Source organism: Xenopus tropicalis, chromosome 6 (assembly GCF_000004195.4).
Source record: "Xenopus tropicalis strain Nigerian chromosome 6, UCB_Xtro_10.0, whole genome shotgun sequence".
Lineage (NCBI taxonomy): Eukaryota > Metazoa > Chordata > Amphibia > Anura > Pipidae > Xenopus > Xenopus tropicalis.
Window position 1 is genome coordinate 122,376,575 of NC_030682.2, and position 23,577 is coordinate 122,400,151.

Consider the following 23,577-nt stretch of genomic DNA (forward strand, 5'->3'; position numbering starts at 1 on the left):
CTAATGTTTTTTTATGGTTCTTATTTCAGCACCATCTTTTGTTATCTAGTGCATGATTCTGATCCTGCCCAGTTCACTTAACTGTATCTTTAGAGCCTGGTGAAGTCAATCATTCAGAAGTGGAAAGAATTATGTACCTACCAGACACTTAGATCAGGTCACTCTTTGAAGCTGAGAAGGCACAGAAGGACAAATTAGCGTAGACTCTGAGTGCAAAGTCAGCCCATAAATTTTGTATTTAATTGATGGGGGATAGAAGAATCTGGCCATGAGATAAAAATATACTGGTAACTCCTACAAGTTAGCTTCAGTGGCAAGAATGCAGCAGGGCTACTGTAACTGAAATCCCTAAAGCAAAGAATCACAGTGATCATGAGGTAAAGGCAACGCTGAGGGAGATAGCTGTAAATGCAATCTAGAGCTAAGCTAAAGTACATCAGCCACTAAATAACATCCCTGTTATCTGATAATCATGATAATATCCAGTTGCTTCTCAGATGCTTCTCATTAAGGAAAATCGTGCCAAGTTGGAAAAGAAAGTGAGGCAAATCTTAGATGAGAAGTCTGGTTCTGTATCAGAGAGACTATAAAAAAAAATACACAGTACGGAATACATGTTTCAGAACGACAGTGAACTAGTATAAAAAATGTCATCTTTGGACTACTGACATAAATGTGCCACAGGACCAAAAAACAGCTGTTCTACACTGGTGTCCAAACAGAGAGAACAAAAATATACAGGAATAGATGGTACAGTCCATGTTGCTATAGCCGATACTGTTTCAAATAAACACCATTAGTGTATATAAGCAGATGCAGAGAACAGAGCAACTCGATCAAACTCTATTTACAGGTTTTGGGTTTTTTTCAAGTCAGCATTTTCCATTGTATCCCCAAGAATTGCAGCAGGGTCTGCACATTAAACTCAGTTACATATTTGGTTGGTAGTGGTTCATGAATGTAATGACCTGTTGGACAAGGCTCAAGACCATGCTTCCAACTTAAAGGGGTGGTTCAACTTTCAGTTAACTTTTACAATGTTATAGAATGGCCTATTGCCTTCTTCTTCCAACTCTTCGAAGCTTTTAAATGACCCCGACAGCCAAAAACCGGTTGCTCTGTGTGGCTACAGTTTTATTGTTATTGTTATTTTTTGTAATTTTCTTTTCTATTCAGGTCCTTTCCTATTCATATACTAGTCTCTCATCCAAACCACTCCCTGGTTGCTAAGGTAACTTGGACTCTAGCAACCAAATAACTGCTGAAACTTCAAACTGGAGAGCTCCTGAACTGAAAACAACAAATAATAATAAAAAATGAATATCACACAGAATATCACTCTCTACATCATGCTAAATGTTAACTTAAAGGTGAACAACCCCTAAAATTGGACAGATTCGCTCATCACTAATGACAACTCATTGAGGACAGGAATAAAACTCAAGACCCCAGCGCTACAAAAGCAGCAGCGCTACCTGTTTTTGTTTTCAAAGGTTAAATTGTTATGCCCTTGAAGATGCATGGGAGAATATAATAGCTTTAAAAGTTTTAATTGGTGGGGAGAATCTTACTTATAAGTTTGCTCCATTTCTAGTAACCCATAATAACCAAATGTTTCCTTTCCAAGAGCAGACCAGTAAATTCTACCTAATAGGTTTCTAAATGTTAGTAAGGCTGGCCCAATCAGTGCATATTTTACTAAATTACATTCTAACCCTCATATGTTGTTATAAAAAGTGCTAAGTTTGCTCAGGAGCGGTAACCTATAGCAACCAATAAGATGTTTGCTTTTAAACAGGTGACCAGTCAATCCTACCTGCTGATTGGTTGCTATGAGTTACTGCTCCCGGGCAAACTTAGTGCCTTTCTATTACATAAAGTGTTTGTTGGTTACTTTTACACAATTCATGTAAATTGTGGCCAAAAATCCCTCCAAATTCACTCCAATACACATTCCTGTATGAATTCCATGTATTAGACCAACACAATACCACCCTTATACACTTTTAGACACAATCCTAATACTGCTAGTAATTGCTTTTTTATATTATTAGCTACAGCATATTATGTATGCACCTACTAAGGAGCAAAATGACATTTTTCAATAAAACAACAATAGCTGTATATTTCACCATTAGAAATTTCCTGTTCAGCAGTATAGTAGGAAGGGAATAGGAATTAGCAGCTCACCAGGAAATTGCTTTTTTTTTTTTTTACTTAAATGGCATTCATTTTTTTCCTATTTATCACTTTTTGTCATGGAGTTCTGCTAAACAACAAGCCAAAAGTTGTTCATAAAGCTATCGACATCATTATATAGATACTGCGTTCTAAAACTTGCTATCAATCTGTCTGTCTTTTAGAGATGAGCATCATTTTTTCACTCCCATTGACTCCAATGGCCAAAAAAAAAAAGTTATGTGGAATTTTGGAGACTTGCAGCCTCCACCATGAATACAGTACTGTCTGGGAGTGGCATTCATGAGGGCTCCTACCCATCCCTTGATGCCCTGTGGCAAGAACAAAGCTGCCCTGGACTCTGAGCCCCTGTGCTCTGCACCACCACACTCCAGATTTTCAATTTGGCATTAGGTGCAGAGTGGAGCACTGCCCCTGCCTCAAGGTGTAAGTGAATAAGCACTAAGGTGCACATTTGCGGCAGGGGCAGTAATAAATGAGCCCTTGTATCTTATGCTAAGGGACCTTTGTTATTAGTTGAGATTGGCAATGGTTTTTGTACAAGAAACTGAAGCTTGGGCAAGTGATCCTAAACACAAGGTCAAAGCAACATCAGAGTGGCTCAAGAACAAAATGGTGAATACCCTGCAATGCTCCTGTCAAAGCCCTGATCTCATTTCAATTGAAAATATATATCACTATTTGAAAATGAAAATATATGGGCCTCATTTCTCAAAAATGACCGTTTTGCACCACTTAAGTCCCTTAATTATAACTCTGTGATTCCCTTTTATATGGCCTTTCATCAGCTCTCTGCTTGGGAAATATATTTTCACTGTGATGAATGGCAAAATGCAAAGAGTTGGAATGAACTGTGCAATATAGGAAAAATTGTGCATTTCATAAATAGACCTTGTTATGTTTATTTTTTGCATGAATATTTCATAGTATTTTTATTACTTGCACCTAAATGTCATGATTACCATTACATATAAATTGTAGAAGGGCTTCATTTCATTATGTTTAGTTAGTACAACACAGTGATGACTGTAAGCGCCTTGATGCATTGGTTTGGGTGTTTGATGTATATTTTGGTTTATGGTTTCAGTTAAACCTAATGGAAATGAGCTGAAGGAAGAGAAATTAGGCATACTCGTTAGACACCATGAGATTGTTTTTCCAATCGTAAATAGCCTTGAACATTAGCTGCACCTGTGTTCAGTGAATCAACATTATCCAAATAACATTAATATCATTTATTTCATCCTTCCAAATGTAGCATTTATCCATTCCTTTTTGATAATGTCAACTTATCCCACTTAATATTTACCTTTTGCACATTCTGGACTCTGGAGTTTTAAATTTAAACATATACATACTGTATGTAGCCAAAATGTTGGAGTGGAACGTTTAGGTACAGGTATGGGATCCCTTATCTGGAAACCCGTTATCCAGAAAGTTCCAAATTATGGAAAGGCCATCTCTCATAGACTCCATTATAAGCAAATAATTCTAATTTTTAAAAATGATTTCCTTTTTCTCTGTAATAATAAAACAGTATCTTGTACTTGATCCCAACTAAGATATAATTAATCCTTATTGGAGGCAAAACAATCCTATTGGGTTTATTCAATATTTAAATGATTTTTAGCAGACGTAAGTTATGGAGATCCAAATTACGGAAAGATCCCTTATCCGGAAAACCCCAGGTCCCGAGCATTCTGGATAACAGGTCCTATACCTGTACAGTGTTTAAATATTTGCATAATGAGCCCCTCCCCACCGCCAGCAAGATAGACAGAGGGATGACTAATTACAGTAAGGAAGATAATGCTAATGATTGAGAATTTTTCTCTTGAACAATGTAATACAAAACTGCACTGATGTGCTCTGCTGTTGAAGTTCATGATCTTACACAGGTATGGGATGGCTTATCCAAAAACCTGTTAACCAGAGTTCAAAAATGAACCCCAGTGCACATATTTACACATAATAATACAGAACTATACATATATAGACTATATACCTGTATGCCAATAGCTATATTAACATCATAATAGCATTTGATACTATGCTTGTTCAAGAAATCTTCCAGGCCCCTCTTAAAGGCATTTTTTGAAATCACGGGAGCACTTACCGAACCAGCAGTGTATGCTAAAACGCACAGCCGAAACCCAGACGGCAAATCATTCTGCAACCAAAAAAACTTTGTACGGAGCAACATCCACACTGTTTTTTTTTTTTAAATTCTTACTTTATTCAGTCTCCTTAAAAGCATATTGTGCTTATATAGAAAAAGACCATACGCTTGACGCGTTTCGTGGTATCACACCACTTTCTGAAAAGCTGCATGGTTCAGATAATACCTTTTATACCCAAACAAAACTCCTCCTTAATTTTGTTAACCCTTTGCATATGTCATTAAAAACAATGCTACACAACCCAAAATTATTTAGAGCTTATCAACATCTGTCAGCCACTGGCAGATAAAGAGATTCAACAGGTACATATATATATATTTACCTCTTAAAGGCATTAACAGAATCTACCATTACATCACTAGGAAGGGCATTCCCCAACCTCACTGCCCTCACCGAGAAAACCCCCGTACACTGATTCAAAGGAAAGTTACGTTCTCTAATCTAAAAGGGAGGCCTCTGGTGCGTTGAATCTGTCCTGTTTCGCTTCACCATAAAATTCGCAAAACACATTTGTCGCGCTTTTGTCACCTGTGTCTTTTTTGTCACCTGCGTCTTTTTTGTCACCCGTGTCTTTTTTTTTTCCATCCGCGCCCTCTTTTACGGGACCGCGCCCAATTTGACGTGCGCCTAATTTTTTGACGTGCGACAAATTTTTCCACGGCGAATTTTCACAGAAGTTTTGCGAAACAATTCGCCAATGCCACAATGCGGAATTTCGCTGCGAATCCATGCCTGCTGAAAAAATTCTCTCATCACTAATAATCCCATCTAATGTACATGTACAGAGTAATCATTTCCATGGCGTTGTTGACAGGAATATTTATTCTTGGTGATACTTCAATTTTTTTACGTTCACCCCTGTAAATATACCCTATAGAGAAAGTTGCAACCCTATATACCCCCTTACTTCTGAAGTGGGTTTGGGGGGTGTTTGGAGAGAGATTATGCCTTAACCAACATTCTCTCTAAGTTTTTTGGAGGCCATTTTTTAATATTTTGTGCTATAGGTTAGGTGGAATTGAACAAATACAGTAGTAAATTATAAATGTGCATCTAAGATGTTCTGTGTACTTAACAGTTTTCTCTATGGGCTTGTATTAATAAGAATGAATACATGAACAGCTAAGAGAGAACAGTGGTCTTATACCTCCCCCAAGGAAACTTTGTTTTTTTGCTCTTCAGATAAAACCAACATTTAGGGGGGCATATATCACCGTTCAGGTTTTTTTGTGGTTTTAGAGTTTTTTTGCGATTATGACTAAACTTATTTCCACAAATGTCAAGTCATTTATTAAAAGCATGAAAAGAAAGACCCTGAAAAAACATGACCAAATAAAATGTCCTGTTCTTTGTGACCCCAGGTGCAACAAAAATATTTGACACCTACAGAGGCTTAAACAGTAGACTGTTTGACTGAAATAAACCAAGTAGAAATGCAGCCAATCAGAAGTAATATTTTGACAAGTGACCTTTTTCTGCTAAAAGCCATGATATGACATTTCCAAGTGTCTATCTGCATAAGATATGTTTAAAATGTGTGTTTTGTAGAATTATTATTGATAAGTTTTTATTTTTATTTTATTTATTTTTTTACATTTGATCCCTAGACATTCATTTATCATCAAATATTAACTCCAACCTTCAAATTTGTGAATCTGCATTCTATAATGAATCACTCTTGGTTATAAATCATCTCTGGATATACACAGGATTTGTCATTCTGCCCCAGATCTTAAGACAAGGGTTTGGCAGTTAAGGGAATGCTCACTATATCAGTTATATAGAAAGGTTATGCAGCCATGCTAGTATTATTGCTCAAGAAAGATCAATAATCTGTTTCTAAAACCTAATGTTTAACATTGTGGAATTTTAAACTTGGACTTTGGGCCTTGCCCTCTTATCACTGTTTATATTTCAGTAACAGAAGTCCAAAAAAAATAATTTTTAAGAGGTAAACACATTTGCTGTTCATTTTAAAAAGCTTTATTACTACTTGGAGGAATTTCCTCAGCATTTAATCACTGCCGGGGAGTCCTTCAGTATGATACTGAGTAATAGACAGCTCTCCGTGGCCACAAAGGGTTTATCTAATGTAGCTTTTTCAGCAAGGACCTTTAGTTTTTATGTTTGTGTAGTGTTCAAGAGTAAAATGAGCAGGCAGATGATCCCATGGGAAATTCCTGATGAAGTAGTAGGGAGGGCACACTATATTTTTATCTGAACTATGCCCAAGAGCATTGATTGGGAACTCATCACTTACAAAGTACATTTTGTGAAGGAGCAGTAACTACACCAACAGCAGGTCAAGTAGTTAAAAAGCTTGTATTTAAATATAAAGTAATGTACACTCCACTCGTAAACACATTTCCAAATGCCCCAGATGGAAAAGCAAAAATGTTTTGGAAGAGCAAAGAGAAAATAAAATTCTCTTAGTTTGAGAGATTAGCAATGGCGGGCACAAAGCAGTTCTGTACAGACCGCCTCTCTCTATAAAGAACAAGTGTAGGCAGCACTTTACATTGAGACAGTTCAGGCCCTTGACCATTCAGGAGAACAAGTACTTGTGCCTATGGGCATTCACAGCAGGAGTGTGAAAAACAAAGCAGAAGTACTGCTGCAGTATATAGAAATAATTTGCTTTGAACCCATGGGGGCAGCCATTTATGCTGAGACCTGGCTATAGGGCCCATGTTTACACAGATCTCAAGATGTGTAGAATATAATGGTATTAATTTGTTCTGAAGAAAATGAACACATGGTTTCTATAGATATATATCCTGCCCCAGACCACAGCCCTTATAAGCACATGACTTATCCACCCCATTGTCTCCCCTTAGTAATAAAACAAAGTAGTTTCCCGTTAGAAGATGATAGAATCAATTTGATGAGAAAATTTTGTCTCGTAAATCAATTGCTAATATTCCTATAAACATCAGTGGAGATAAAGCATAAGAGAATAGGGGCCATTTACATTTCTCCCAGGGGAATAGCTAAGATGGGTGGGATGCCTACACCTATTGAATATAGCACTGGCAATGCAGACAGCTCTCTAGCCACAGGTCCCTGTGCTCCAAGGATGGCTGTGTGCACACTAAATAACAAATGGCCATTTGCACACTGTCTTCTTTGCTCTAAATGACTCTCGATTTTACTATCTGGGCCTATATATATCCCAGTATACTGTTACAGCTGTGGAAGGCATAAATCCCTATTATTACTAGAGGTGCAGTTTACACTATCATCATCAGTTCTTTTTTTCAGAAAATACCTGCTAGAGATAAGCTGAGACTCACAAAGCCTCAATCCAGTACAAAAATAAAGGGCAGAACAGCATCAGCCCTGGTATCTGTGACTGGCTCTGGCTCTGATTGTAAAACATATTTATTTACTAAAAAATAGTAGTTTAAAAGTGACCTGTAGGTTGAGCTTCTTTTTTATCATTTAAATGAAAACCATTCTACTAGGCTTTTTGCTGCTTGACTCGTGCACATGGCACACAGAGAAAAGCTTTCTGTATCAGTTAGGCAGAAAAAGGCTGCAATATATTCAAATATAAGGAGGCGAACAGGTAATTCAGGTTTGTGGTTCTGCTTACAAATAGCACCCTGTCGCTGCCACCACACATGAGCTTATTTATTACAGTGCGTAAGCCAACGGGTGATGGGTAATCACCATTACGGGTGATGTTTCCTATAGCACCAATCAGATCTATGCTTTTGCTTTCTAACTTGTAGGTGACCGTTCAAATCTAATTGCTGATTGGTTGCTGTGGGCAATATCACGGTGATGACTTACATAATATATTATATACAGTATGCCCCAGTCTCAAGCTGCCATATCATGCAAGCAGGCAGCAGTGGGAACACATTACACACAGGCACAAAATTGTCAGTTTAGTGAGATATTATTGCTGTATGGCTTGCTAATAAACTACTAACTGGCGTATAATGCTGTTCAAGGCTGATAGTAAATCCAGAGCAAATCCAGAGCAAAGTTGAAATCTGCATTCCTTGGAGAATGTTAGCTGACTTCTACATCACTTGTGCCCTCAAAAGCTCCGTCTTGTTCCCCTGGAAAAAGAAACCTGATTTTATCCGTTTTTTGTGTCTTTTGAGTGAATATATTTAACTTTAAAAACCTTCATTTTTCTCTTAGAATTACAGGCTGTTCTGGTTTGCCCTTACCATACAATCTCGTCTTCTGACTGCTTCTTTGATATGAAAAAAGAGTTCAGAGAAACATAACATTTCTGGTGTATTTATAAAAGTGCATGAAACAGCGCTTTTATACACAAAACATCACTACTTTAATGCCACATAATATTGTATATATTTGTAAAGCCAGGCACCAGTATGCTAGCCATGCCCGGAACTACCGCTTACCAATATTTCCAGGGTACCCTAATGAGTTGTATCTATGGTATCAACTCAACTACACCAAACAAAGTACAAGCTAATGCCTTTATTAATGCTGCATTGGGTACCAGAAGAGGGGCTATTCAAAGTATGAAACTGCACATAATTCATAAAGGTGATTGCTGATTTGCACCTGTATTTTGCGGAAATTTTGGGGCAAAATGCTGCATTGTGGGTAAAAAAATGATTATTTGTGTCAAAAACTGCACTTTGCATTTAAGCCTGGGTTTATAAATGAGCCCTTTTGTGGACATTTTAGGTGTTAATCAGCTGTAGAAGTAAATACACATTTTTATAAATATATACAGCTCTTAGTAGTGGATGAGTTCCATGTTGTTATTAGGGATCTAAGTAACTGGTAATTTATATAATTATTGAACTTATTTTTTTGAAATTTTATTAAGCCAGTATACAGAGGCATGAAGTAACGTGCTGGTTTAGTTATATTAAAGTCAGGAAACTTTTACTAAAAAGGAAAAAAACTTGTATGGCTGACCAATTCAGTACAGTGTTTCAATACAGATGGAGCAAACTTTGTGTTGACCTTGCATGGTTTAAATTAATATTTTGACATTGTGCCATGGTACTGTGTGCATCTTGTAAGCCGAGACCCGTCCATATCACTAATGACAACATTTACTAGGTTCTGCTTAGAAGTCTATTGTTTTCTATTTTAATATGAAAAACATATTTTTCTACTTGCCTTTACTGAGAGCTCACCTACTGTTCCTTTGCACCATTACTAGTACAGGAATCAGCAGATAATTGCTCTAAATCAGTAAAAGAGATCCACCGGTTAATATTGCATTACATATATAGATCTCCTTGAAATTAGAATTCTTGGGCATGGTTAATAAAGAAAATCATATTACCTTATCCCTAAACAGGGTCACTATCCAAAAAAATTTCTAAGCAATGTTTTACAGCAATCCTGCTCTCTATCTAGTTACAAATACTGGCATAATGTACGACATTAATGGGAACTGCTGAATATTAACCCTTCACAAAATGTGTAAATCATAAAGGGCAATTAAGCTGTTATGGAAAGTCTCAGTTATTAAGAAAGACTTGCAATGTTGGGGTTGTTTACACTGGAGAAGAGGCTCTTAAGGGAGGGACATGATAACTACATATAAATATATAAGGGGATCATATAATAATCTCTCTAATGCTTTATTTACCAGTAGGTCCTTCCAACGGACACGAGGGCACCCATTCTGATTAGAAGAAAGGAGGTTTCATCTGAATACTCAGCAAGGGTTTTTTACTGTGAGAGCTGTGAAGTTGTGGAATTCTCTCCCTGAAGTGGTTGTACTATGAATCCATATTGGTGGAAAAACAATCCCATTGGGTTTATTTTAAAACATGTTTTATTTTAAAAGCCTATCCATTCTATTTTCTGCTGTATTTTACTTAATACCTGTACTCAAAATAACTATATACATCATAACTATTACAAGATAGAAGTAAAATGAGGTCATTAGGAATTCTCACCAGAAATACTCATGTATAACAATATAAAGCATATTATTCTTAATGACAAAATGTCCACTGCAGCTGTTTCCTGTTCAAGTGAACGGCAGACATGTTGTTTGTGGCAAATATTTATAATGTAATCATTTACCAAGGAATCCCTACCTGGCAGCATTTCCTATAGACAGAACATTTGCAACACAAGCATCATAAAAGATCATGGAGGTGCCAAATAAGGGTTAAGATAGGCTATTAAGCAGACTCTATGCACCCTATCAGCTTACAGGAGGCTTTATTTGGTAGTAACTCTTGTTTTTATTCAACCAAAACTTGCCCCCAAGTCAGGAATTCATAACTACCTGGTTTGGGGGCACTGAGAGCAACATCCAAGGGGTTGGGGAGCAAAATATTGCTTACGAGCCAATGGTTGGGGATCACTGTGCTAAGGTGATAAAACCATCAGTGATAGAACACTTCTCAGGTTGCAATAGGCTCCTATCAGATTGGCATTAAGAAATGTGGTTTATCAGATGGTAACAACTTGTCTCCAAAATCCCTTCTGCTACTGTTTGCCTGGTCTAGTCTACTTATCTCTTTGATCGTACAGGAAAACAATTATCCTTAAAACAAAAGGATATCTTATTGTACCTGCACAGCAGTGTCTAATGTTTAGTAAACTTCAACTGGGAACAAACCAAACAAAATCTAATTTGCCTCCAGCGGTGTGAATCTTTGAGGGGAGGTCTCAGCTGAATTAGTTGGAAGGGTAAGTAAAAACATCCTCTGCTGCAAATAAGAGATCCCCTTGTTATGCATGCAGATTTGTAACTGTCAGTTTAGTCACTTTAATAAAAAAAAACGTGGGCACAATTGGTGCTTGGGGCCTTACCCCTAGACACACAAGCATATTGCACATTGGGTTGGATTGGATTATAGATATTATAGATAGTTTATAGTTTATTTATATCTAGCCACAATGCCAATTGGTTAAATTAGAAATTAAAATTTCTAAGTGGCTGTTATTATGTGCATACTATTGCATCTTGCTTTGAAAGAAGGTATCTTTTGGCCTCCCCCCTTTCTATAATAAGTGGCAGTGGCATATTGTTCCTTGGCGTTTAAAATACCTTTATATATATGGACATTTAATTTTTACCTCAATTTAACATTTTTGGGCTAAAAACTTTGAGTTTGAATTATGGTTTTAAAAACATAAATAAAAAAACATAAGCTTGTAGACCATTGAAAATGATGAGTAAAATATGAATTTGAGGTATTGAATTTTTTTTCACATTTTTATATAACTGCATTTTTAATATTCTGATTTTTTAATAAATTAGCAAATATTCATGTTTTATACAATTTCGAGTTTAATCGCATAAGGAAAAAAAAATTACAAAAACTAATTTTGATAAATAAGCCTCTTATTGTATGCGAGGAATATTTCTTCATTGCTTCCTTTGAATTTTCATGTATAATTGGGGCTGCCATATTGCTTTAGATAAGGTATTTTGTGAATTGTAAAATTCTCTATAGACAGGAACAGTAAATCTATGCATAACAATGAAGTGCTGGTTCTTTGGTTTTCTAAGGAGAACACATTGGAAGAGTCTAACAATATGGAAACACCAGCTCACATGTGTGAATTGAAACCAGGACTTATGAAATATGACATTTTTGATTAGTAGACTACTTTTAGCCTTGGTCAATACACAATAGGCCTTTCCCTGGTTTATCACCACCTTTATCCCACCCTTCTCCAAAGGTATTTTTGTCAGCACTTGTGTACAGCCAGGAAAGTTTGATGAAGGACTTCATCAAGACAGAGCCCAAATGTTGCCTTGTGACCACTTCTAAAGAAACCCTATTCACTTTGCACTTGGTTTACTTGTGTTATATGCCCTCTCAGCAGGGGCGGACCAAGCCAATTGGGCACCCTAGGCAACCCGGTCGGCCGCCTCACCCCTGCACCTTCCTCCCTCGTGTGTGCTTTTGCGCACATGCGCAGTTCCATCAAGCATGGGGGGGCATTGCCCCCACCATGTAATGACAACCAGCGGGGGCAATGACAAGGGAGTGTGGACTAGGGATAGACAGGAGAGGTTCCTGCCTGATGCCCCCAATTGTTGTGCCCTAGGCAGGTGCCTCTTCTGCCTACCCCTAGTTCCGGCCCTGCCTCTCAGACAAAAACATACAAGCAATGTTGGAAAGGGTGTTAGTAGGGAACATGCAGAATTTTAAATAAACCTAACCAAGAAAAAGAAAGCATATTAATTGAAAACATTTCATTTGTGCTGACTAAACCTCCACTGTATCTGCCCAATTGTTATGTGGGCCATACGGATGTGTGCCATACTAGTAGCAATACACATGCATGGCCACCTTTCGTGGTTTGGTTGTTCAGGCCAGCACTCCGAAGAATAGCAATAGAAGGAAGTGAAGAAGAGATGTGACAGGCCATCAGTAACAGGACTGCAGGATGGTCTGTCAAAAGCAACCCCCTATTTGGCAGACAAGCCTAGACAGTCATGCAGTATAGTCAAACTTCCCAACCAAATATAGGTATTACAGCCAGTTTTAAACAAAAACTGAAGAAATATTTTCTAAATATAGCAAGGTGTGCATATTAGCAAGGGACATTTGCACAGTAGTACAATCACAGCTTGACATTTACCCACTACAGAAAGACTTGGACACTATGGTAGAAAGAGCAGAGAAATGGCAGTTTAGTGTCAGCATAGATAAATGTAAAGGCTCATAAATAATACATTCGATAACTGCATTCAGTACCAGACAGCTGCTTGAAGGCTAATAAAATGCTCGCATGCATTATATTGGGATTTGATTTTTGGAACAATATTGAGTACCCTTCTATTAAACAGCAGAGAAGACCCAGAAAGGCTTAAAGAATAGAAATTATAAAGGGGATGTTTTGCTTTATAATTATTTTTAGGGGGAGATTCATTTATGAAAAAACTTGAACTACGTTTATCCTAAATTGAACCTTAAATGGGTTAACCTTGTTAAATCACATTCAAATAGTCAGTCTCAGACGAAAAAGACCTTGTTCCATTCATTTCCAATGAGGCTGTAATATCTAGACTGTCTGTAAAATCTTGAAAAAATACCTCAAACATTAACTTTGTTGAATGCTGAAGATACGCTCTCCACTGGCTTCTGTAACATTGCAGCAGGTCTTACGCAGCTGAGGTTTTTCGTTTGGGTTTTTGAGTTGTTTCATTTAATACATTGTTATTATGTTAGTTTCTTTGCTGCTGTTTTCTCAAATTACAGCAAAAATACAATTTTTCGTTTTTCATAAATTAGGATTTGTTATAATCAACTTTGCAGTCGGTTATCATAATTTACTTTGCATGGTCTCTGAATGATTTACATTACTGTTTGCCAGTTTTCAGCCTGCGAGTATAAATGCTATCTGATTGTCAGGGTCACAACAGACCCTCACCTGCTGATTTTCCACAGTTACTTCTAAACTGCTGCCTGGTTTTTAGGTTAATTAAGCCCTAGCAACCAGATAGCAGTTGAAATTCCAAGTTTGAGAGTTGCAGAACAAATAAAATGATTAAAAAAAGACTAATTACAAATTTACAAACTACATCATACAAAAAGTTCCTTTTAAAGGGAAACTATACCCCCAAACAATGTATTTTTTATGTTTCTATAAAAATATATTGCATAAACAAGCTCATATGTAAAACTCTGCTTCACCTAAATAAACTATATGCATAAAAATATACTTCTTTAGTAGTATGTGCTATTGGGTACTCCTAAATAGAAAACTGCCATTTTAAGAATTAAGGGCCGCCTCCTGGGATCATAGGATTCACAGTGCACACAAACAAGCCAAGGCACACATACATGCTAGGCCCCATCAGCCAATTAATGGATCTGCCTTTTACTCCCACACTACTTCCTGTTACAGTCAGAGCTGCATTATTTCCTGTCAGCTGATCTCTGAGGGAGCACACAGCCCATCACTAAATGGCGGCTCAAGGGAAAGGATGTAAAAGGGCAATATTTACTGAAATATATGTTCCAGTTTGTTAAGATTTTTTAATATGTCACTTAACATAATATAAGCTATCTTTTTGTTAAGTATTCATTCTGGGGGTATAGTTTTCCTTTAAGTGAACTATCCATTTTAGCTGGTAAAATATGAGGTTTCCAAAGAAGAAGAAGCTCTGGGCGATTTGAACACCCTGGTGGTAGGTCATATTTAACTAATGCAATTAGCATTATTGTGTCCCTGGTCAACAACTGGATAATCTTGGAAGCCTATAGAGATCCATCAACAAAGGACTTCATCAGTGGTCTAATGCGTTCTTCTGATTTTCAAACCAGTCTCTTACTTCATACATATGGGTAATAAGCTATTGACTCATCGTTACATAGTAGATATGGCTGACATAGAAACACCTATTTTAAATTAATCATGTCCATCTCCATTTAGCCTCAGAGAGGAAAAAATTAACCTGGTTCCTGTACTAACTATTTATTAAGAGTTAATTGTAGCTTATTGTACTCTCTTACTTGCCAAAAAGGCATCCAACCCTTTCTGCAGACTTTCTAATGCAGGTGCTTCACAGTTCTGACTGTAAAAAACCCTTTTCACACAGAACCTCCTTTCCTCTTAAGGGATTCTATTTATAATAAGGCATTAGAGAATACATTATAAGGTCCCACTAACATGGTAATGATATCCCCCTAGAAATCCCAGGAGTCAGGAGTGGTGATTCGCCATACAATATCAGCCCTTGTATGGCCAGATTTAGACTGGATATATGAAAAAACTTTATAAAGTCAATACAAACATTTGCCTTATCAACATCCCCTCCCTAGGATAATACAGGTGATGAGCAGACATTCATTTGGACTGGAAGGAAGGAGGTTTCATCATCAACACAAAGGGGTTGTGAATGACAATAAAGTTATGAAAATTCCTCTGAGAGATGTGAGAATGATTTTACAAGGTTTAAGAAAGTGTTAGCTTCACAGACTCCTGTCTCATTTTGAACTTTACTCCCTATGTAACACGGATTTTTATGGATTTTTCTTTGGGGCTCCTGAATTTAGTAAAAATACCCCACTTGTTCATATATGTTTTAGATGTCTTTTGTTTCATTTAAGTATATGGTAAGATACTTTTATTTTTCTCTAGTTAAATATAATGTAATTAGAGATAATAATACTCTCTGGAATGCATTTGTTCTTGTCGGGATTAATACAGCTATTTTCAAACTTGCAAAAATAAACTGCATACCATAAAGAATTAAATGTCAAATACATAGAAAACAATACATTGTGTGTGTGTTACCTAATACTTACTTATTAATTATACGCTTTGTGAATAGAATGCTAGTGCAAAGCACAAATGTGTCATAGTACAATTAAAGCAGCCAACATTTAGAGGGCCAGAGGGAAATACTTGGGTACAGCACTGCAACCTATGAAGGATTAATTGCAAGGGTGCAGTACATTAGATCTTTCTGGCAATGAAATAATTCATATACAGCCTTATTGGACAGTTGCAGGCATTAGGGGCATTTTAATAAATAAATCAGTGGCAGGAAAATGTACTCTCCCCTTATCAGAGAGGAAAGATCCATAAAGTTTTTTATCACAATGATCACTGAATTGATGATTCATTAAGGGATTTTTTTCTCAGAATTCCGTCAGTGATATCCAATTAACCTGTAGCACCCATTTCATTATTTGACTGTCATCAGTGACATTCTTGGTGGGAGACTCGCCTTTAGTAAAGAGTTTTCAGTGAATAAACCACTTGTAGCAGTCAATAATCTTGTCAATGGGCAGATTGCTATAAGACTAAAGGTGGCCACACACGTGGCGATTTTAGACCGATGGTCACATGAAAGATCGTACAACCCACCACTAACCGTTCAGATCTAAAACGTCAGATAACGAGGTAGAAACAATAGGATTTCTACCTCCTTCTACCGATTCAGCCCCGAAGACAGATTTTGCTCAGGTGCCTTCTATGGCGCCCGATCGGCGATATTATCGGTGCGTGTATGGCCAGCTTAAAGCTTCACATAATTCACACTATTTTCAGAACATATATGGTGACCTGAAAATCCCAACTTATATCCATATACTATTGATACCTGTTGGTTTGTCAGTTGGGCAGGTTTAATAATGTAATCTATCAATGTATCTAGTAGGTGCATCGATGGCATCTCCTCTTCATTCTCTGCTATTTTATTCAAGATGTCTGTCAAAATGAACAGCATACCATATAAAGCCCACAATATAAAGCCATTCAGCCCATGGGCCAGTCAAAAACTCTACAGGGTCCACCCATGTATGCCCACTTTTAATCTGGTCTTTTGTAGCCCAATTTACAATACTGACCAGCTGATGGATGAGCCAGCAGATTGTATTGTTTATTTGCCTCTATGTGGTCATATTTAGTATGCCTTATAGACAGTTGGATCTGGGAATATGTTGGATATGGGAAACTTGTATAGACACATTACCCAAAATTCACTCATTGTTTGATCACTACAGGGACATATATGTGAGGAAGTTGATGTGATCCTACAGGGGGCACTATTTCTCATAACTTTCTATTGTTATCAGTTGGAGGCTTCTATATCATTTAAAACTCATAGGTGCAACTATCACTACAGAATGGGATTTCTGGGTATGGAATCAGTAAGTACTTGTGTGTCTTGAACGCCCATCCAATAGCTATCTGTGCCAGTTAAGCAGGCTTGATTTGTATTGTTACATAAAACAGAGCAGGAATAGGAAAAATACTATAACAAAATGAAAAATAAAAATACAAACTACAATAACATTTAAGATTAAGTGTTAAGTGTTAACAGACAAGCTCCCTACCCATATCGCTTACAGTCTATACAGCTGAGGATCATTCTTTTAGCCATGGTTGAGCACATGTTTCTCCTGCAGTTCAGAACCATGCTAGTATTTTTGATGAGTTCTGATAAATGGACAGTGCCATTTCTGCAAATGAAATATTTAGACTTTATCCTTCACTGGGGAAGATACTGGTTTGAGGTATTGAACACACTCTACAAATCCCTGTGTTATGTATTGGCAATATCTATCTATCTATCTATCTATCATCTATCTATCTATCTATCTATCTATCTATCTCTCTCTCTCTCTCTCTCTCTCTCTATCTAACTTGATTTTCATAGCCAGCTTATCTTGTATAATTCAAAGCTTTTAGGGGCCATATACATTACAGAAGGCAGTGTCCAATAGCCGCAGTACTTTGCACTCTGTTTTGGAGCAAAGAGACCTGGAGCTAGCCTCTAGAATATGGTACTCTATCAATGGGGGGGGGCAGTGGAAGGCATGTAGGTGTTCACCCTCTTGTCCTCTACACGTCTCCTAACTTGCATGTCATTCAGATGCATAAGTAAGGGAATTGCAAGAGATACAGGTCACAAAGGGCCTTGTTCCTACCACCCACACTATGGCACTCACCTGTGCCTCTTGATACTGAGCTCTACTCCTTACACTGGATTTTTAGTCTGGCACAATGGGAATACTGCAGCATTCCTCTGGATGCATGTGATTGCACCCCTGAGATACAACATTTTCAAACAAAATCTCATGATTAAACATAGGACATATAAGCCACAAAACTGATATATAAATGTAAGGTGATCTAATAAAAAGATATCTGTTCTTTTTGCTTCAAACCTTTTGTATTGTCAGTTTAAGTACGAGGGCTCTGGAACTCTGAAACCATACTTCAGCTTCTTGTCTTATAGTGTAATTGTGTAAGTATACCACTGGATTTCATTTTAAATAACTCCAGCATTGTGTTCTTGGGTCAGGAACCTGCATTGTAAACAAACCACTTGTTCTAGTGTGACATCATTCTTCCCTATCAACTCTATGGAGGTGTCCTTTTTATTAAACCTGCACTATTCATAAAAATTATACCATGTAACTCCTACAGTGCCAGATGAACCTGAAATGTGTTACAGGTCCCTCTGGCAAAGAATGGATTAAATGAAAAACAAATGTGCCCCTCCGATTCAAGCAGTGAAAACACAAAATTGGCTTATTTAAAGCCCCATAACCATTGAGTAACGTATATTGGATTCAAAATTAAGTTAAAGCGTTCAGGCAACTGGTATCAAACTTTTCTATATATTCATTTCTGGATCTTATTCTTGAACAGCAGATCCAAAGGTGTGAATAACAAATCCCCCCAAAAATCTAAATGTACACACTGTTATGTGTTCTAAAATCTTTGCTTACATATTAAAATGACCATTAGTTTGTTGACTGTGAAATTAATAAATACATAAATAAATTTAAAATGCTATGTTTTTTTTTTTCTAAATCTGAATAGAATTGCATTGAAAAAAATAAACATTTGACAAGGCAACGGCTTCAGTGAACTGGGCAGTTTCTAAGCTACCTCTGCTCCTAAGCTGTGTAAATAGGGCAAGCTTATTAACTCTTTCAAAACCAACGCTAGAAACCATTATGTCATTTTGATAAATGACTTGCAATTAATTTGGGGGTTTGAAGATATTCTGGTCTGATCTTTTGCCTATTTTCACCAAGTGAACCCTACTGAAATAGTGTTTTCTCAAAATAATCTATGTCAGTGGCAAAAATACCTTGTAATATAGAACACATAGAACACTCCCAAGGTTAAGTAGGGAGACAAGGCTAGTGAAACCCGGGTTCAGTGCAGAGCGGACAAGCCAAGGCTAATAACAAAAGTGTGTGTGTGTGAAGAATAGAACAAGTCACAAGAGGAAAGGGAAAGAATAGCATTACCGCCATCGCTCTTAACAAGTACATATGCATTTTATCATATTCATCAATCTTAATATTGTGTCAGCCCTTTTTCTTTCATCTGCTAAATAGATAAACGATATGGCCATAAACAAAACAATAAATAATGACAGTTTCTGATATCTGAAAGAAACAATTTCAAAATGTTTTCAAACATATTTAATGATTCATGAAACGGTAGGGTTAAAAATTTAAATGGGACCTAATGCATTACAAGTCGTTAATGAGTTAACGCCCAAATAGGATTTTCCATAGAGCACAAGATATAAGGGCTAAATATTGAAGTGGTAAAAGTTCTGTACTAGGAAAATCAAACTATTGTCATTTGCATTCAATTGTATGCATGTAGGTGTTTTACCTACACATTTATTACAGATAAATATTTCTGCAGGTGAAGACATCAAGACAAGGAAAACAGTATGGAATGAAGAACTGTGAATAGGACAGAGGGATGTTTCTAAGGACGTTCATTAGCTTCAAATAAGAGCATCTTTAAAGGAAAGTATAGAGTAGGAAGGTTACTTATCGCACATTTGAAAAATATCTGCACTGTAAAAAAATGAAGGCTATAATTTTGACCACATGCTCTTCAACTACTGAATGTCTGATGTGGAGGTAAGCACTGCTCTGGGTATAGAGTCTTTTAAACACATTCAGGGATGTAGTTAATTGATAAAGATTGCACTGAAAATCAGGTAAAGGAGGTGAAATTGCAGGGTGTTAAAATGCAGTGTTTGTGTAACATATAAGTAGACAATGGTAAATTGGTAAAAAAGGAGCATCTCTGTCGGAATGAAGAGGCAGAGTAATGTGTCATTGCAAAAGTCATGTTCAGCAGTCCATAATCAGCAAAAAAATGACTCACAAAATAATTGCAGGGGTAATTATTTCTAAAGGGTGGGGAAACAGCAAAAGGGCTGTAAGAAGAAAAATGGCAACAAAAAGGAACATTTTGATATTCTGAGTAGTTGAAAAGTACCAGATTAAAAAACATAAAAATGAATAATTCAGCAGAATATATTAAAAGATAATAGACTGTATTTGGAGTGGTATTGGTGGACTGCTAAATAAATAAATATTATTGAAAAAAAAATGAATGCATGGCTGAAGCAGGTAGCAAATGAAATGGGGCTGGAATGAAAAAAATAAAAAAAGAAGACGATGAATGACAGGCTATAGCCAGAATGGGTTAACAGTTGAGGTTGGGGGGAAAAAAAGTCAGACAGGATGGAGCATGTGTTGCAGTGAGCAAGGAGAAGCATGGTCTGAGGGTTAGGTTAGATTTCCAAAGCTCTTAGAGCTGATCGACCAGCCCGCCGGAGTCACTATTCAACCCGAGTCCCAAACACACGCCTCACTAACTACTTTACAGCCACTTTCATTGATTTTCTTTATCAAATAAACATAATACCCGTTACAGCAACACTTCCTCTTCTTGCAGTCAGAATGCCACAAGCATGCAGCCTGCATTTCTCCACTTTGGAGTTCCCCCAGCCTTAAACAAATTGCTATCCACTGAAAAAAATTGCTAACTGATTAAAAAAAAAAAAAGATTTTTTTTTTTCCCTACACGTTTATATTTATCTGAGAAGCATCTAAATACAATGATCATTTGTTCCAGGGGTCTTAACTGCAAAAAATCTCATTTTACTCATATTCACATTTTGCCTACAGATTTGTTACCTTGACATTCCATTTTCTCTGTTAATTTCAGCTTAGTGTAATGGATTTCTGCCAGCTGTGCCTATATGCTGTATATTAAAATCATACAGGTCTTATGTCAATGGAGCAAAAAAATGGTATTAAAATTTCTTCAAATGCTGTCTTTTTTGAACTACGTCCCCTTGTATGTCAAAGGGCTGTTGAATTATTCATTATTCTAATTACTATCATCATTTTCATTATTATAATATTATCCTTCCCATGTGGAAATAATTTTATTATTGTAATTCGATATCTGAAGAATTTCCTTTTTTCGGCGTTGGGTTTTAATTTTTTTTTTCTTTCTTTTATGGATAAAAAAAAGTTTGGCTTCGAGATGAGATAGATAAGTTTTAAATGGCTTGTAGTGCGCTATAGATTTCAGTTTATCTAATCAATTGAAATGCCAATAGTTCGATTAAAGGTTTAGTGTTTTACTAACAACCATGTGTGCTTTTTTTAGAATGAAAAACTAGACGGAGTTCTTTTTAAAAAAAACAAAAAAAGCTCGGTGCCTGATGCCACTTTTTTGTCCAGGTTTATTTTCAAATGCCTTTAATGGTTTATATGAAAAAAAAAAAAAGGGTAAAAAAAAAATAAATAAAAGATCTTCCTTATCTATTCAAATGCTTCAGTGTCTGGTCGACGTATTTAAGAAATACCCTTAGAAAAAAAAAATTCAGGTGAATTATATGTGATCACCCAGTGATTGCAGAATATTAAATTAAACTTAGATAAATCCGCATTGAAGGAGGCAGCACCCAATCCTGAATTTATTTCCCATTTTCTATAACGGCATCACTACGCTGCTCGCTTTGCAATGACAATGTGCCAAATCTAGACATTTTGAAAACATTTTCCATATGCTTTAACTGGAGGCTGATAGACAAAGGAGCAATGAAGATGGGCTTTTTTCTCAAGAGGTATAGATCATTTTTTTCCCCTTTTCTTCCCCCAAAAAATGTAAACAAAATGCAGGGAAACTTTTATATTGATTTCAGGCATTTTTGTAGGGTTTCTTTTGGACAGAAAGTGTTGTTTCCTTTTATTTTGGATTCTTATGTAACGTGGGACAGCTTGCACTCAGACAGTATTGATTCGTTTTGTTAAGGATTGTTGCTTTCCTGCAATTAAAGGTGGCTTTAATTGCAATAGTTCTACGTTTCATCTGCTGCTTGGTTCTCTGCTTTTTACCCTTTTTTTTCTACAATTTGTGCTCGATTTAAGTATGTTTCGTTTGCTTTATGTCTAAAATGATGGTTTTCATTTCAAATTCAGATCTAGAATGATTGGTAATTATTACCTGATTTTTGCTGAATAACTGGGTATTTTATAAAGTTCGTATTATTCAGACCCCTAACAGGAATTTTAATTGAAACAGTTTGTTTAAGGTTTGTGAAATAGCTTGATTCTATTTTGAAACAGAGTGGTTTTATTTGCTTTTCTGGTCAATTTCATTTTTGTTTAATCCTAATTGCAGTGATTATTGTTGCTGTCTCTTTTCAGTTACCTTTTTGCTTGAATCCTATACTTCAACATGCTCAGCAATGTTTTTTTGTTTTGTTATACTTGCCCTTTTTTTCTGTGGTTTTAGTGTGTCATTATTGGAGTTAGGTCATAGGATTTTTCCCGATCTGGTGTGAGAGCTAGAAGGGAGATAGTGGGAAGCCTTTCTTATAGGGCTACTGCAATGTGATTTGTTTATAAACACTGGAAGCTTGCCTGGAATTGAGGGGGGGGGTGACTGTCAGAAAGCTCTGACCTCTCAAAGCTCAGAGGGCTTCTGAACCCATAACCCTATCTGTGCAGTGGCAGTTTTTACCTTCTACAAGTACTGTCATCTTTTTTCCCCCTCGTCCTTCTATCGCCAGTCTGTTCAAAATTCCGCCTTCCTTGCTACCTTCCTTGCTACCTTTGCTTATTTATCTTTTGCTGGGTGTTTCCCTATTTCTCTGTTCACAGCTATTCACATATAAGTTTGATGTACTTGAGTGGTAAAATGTACTTTTTATTCATGTATGTTATTTCTTTTTCCTGGTTCACTCTTCCTATTTTTCTTCCAAAATAAACCCAGCTCTTCCTTTCACCCAGAAATGCTTTGCCAGTGGTTATGGAAGAGCATAAAAGGTAGAAAGGTAAGAGCATCCTGCTCAGATGAACAGCCTTCCTGAGGGCACTTTAAGAGTGAAATTCAGCTAAAAGAAAGCCTCTCCTATCCTCTGTTCCTCGATCTCTCTCGCCAAGTGTTTCCTTTCTCTTGAGATCATTTTGTTTCCAATCAAAAGTCATCTGTGAGCCCAGCGAATGATTGTGACAAGCAATAACTTTGTTTTAATTGTTTGTTTTGTTTGCGTCTGCGGTGATTAAAAAGGGAACATCCACCGGCATAAGGGGCAACTGTATTTACAACACATTTACATATGCACGTGTCAGTGGGTGTTAATGATGTGCATGTGTTGCTGGCAATTAGAATTAATTACTGACTTGGCCCTAAACGTCTAAATTAACTCTGCGGATATGGTGCAGCTGACAATGGGATCTAAATAGGATACTGTAATGTAGCTGTAGCCTTTTTTATTTCCTTAAAACAACCCCCCAAAAAAATGTTAGTTAACGTGCTGCTTTGTCAAATAGCCCCCGGGAGGAAGAGAAGCAACAAAAAAAGCCAGAGGAGAGGGGGCTGGGGATCTGAAAGTGTCTGCAGCTTAGACAAAGGGTCTCTAACACTCAAATCTTGTAATACCTCGTTTCAAACTGAGCTAGTCTATAGACTTAGT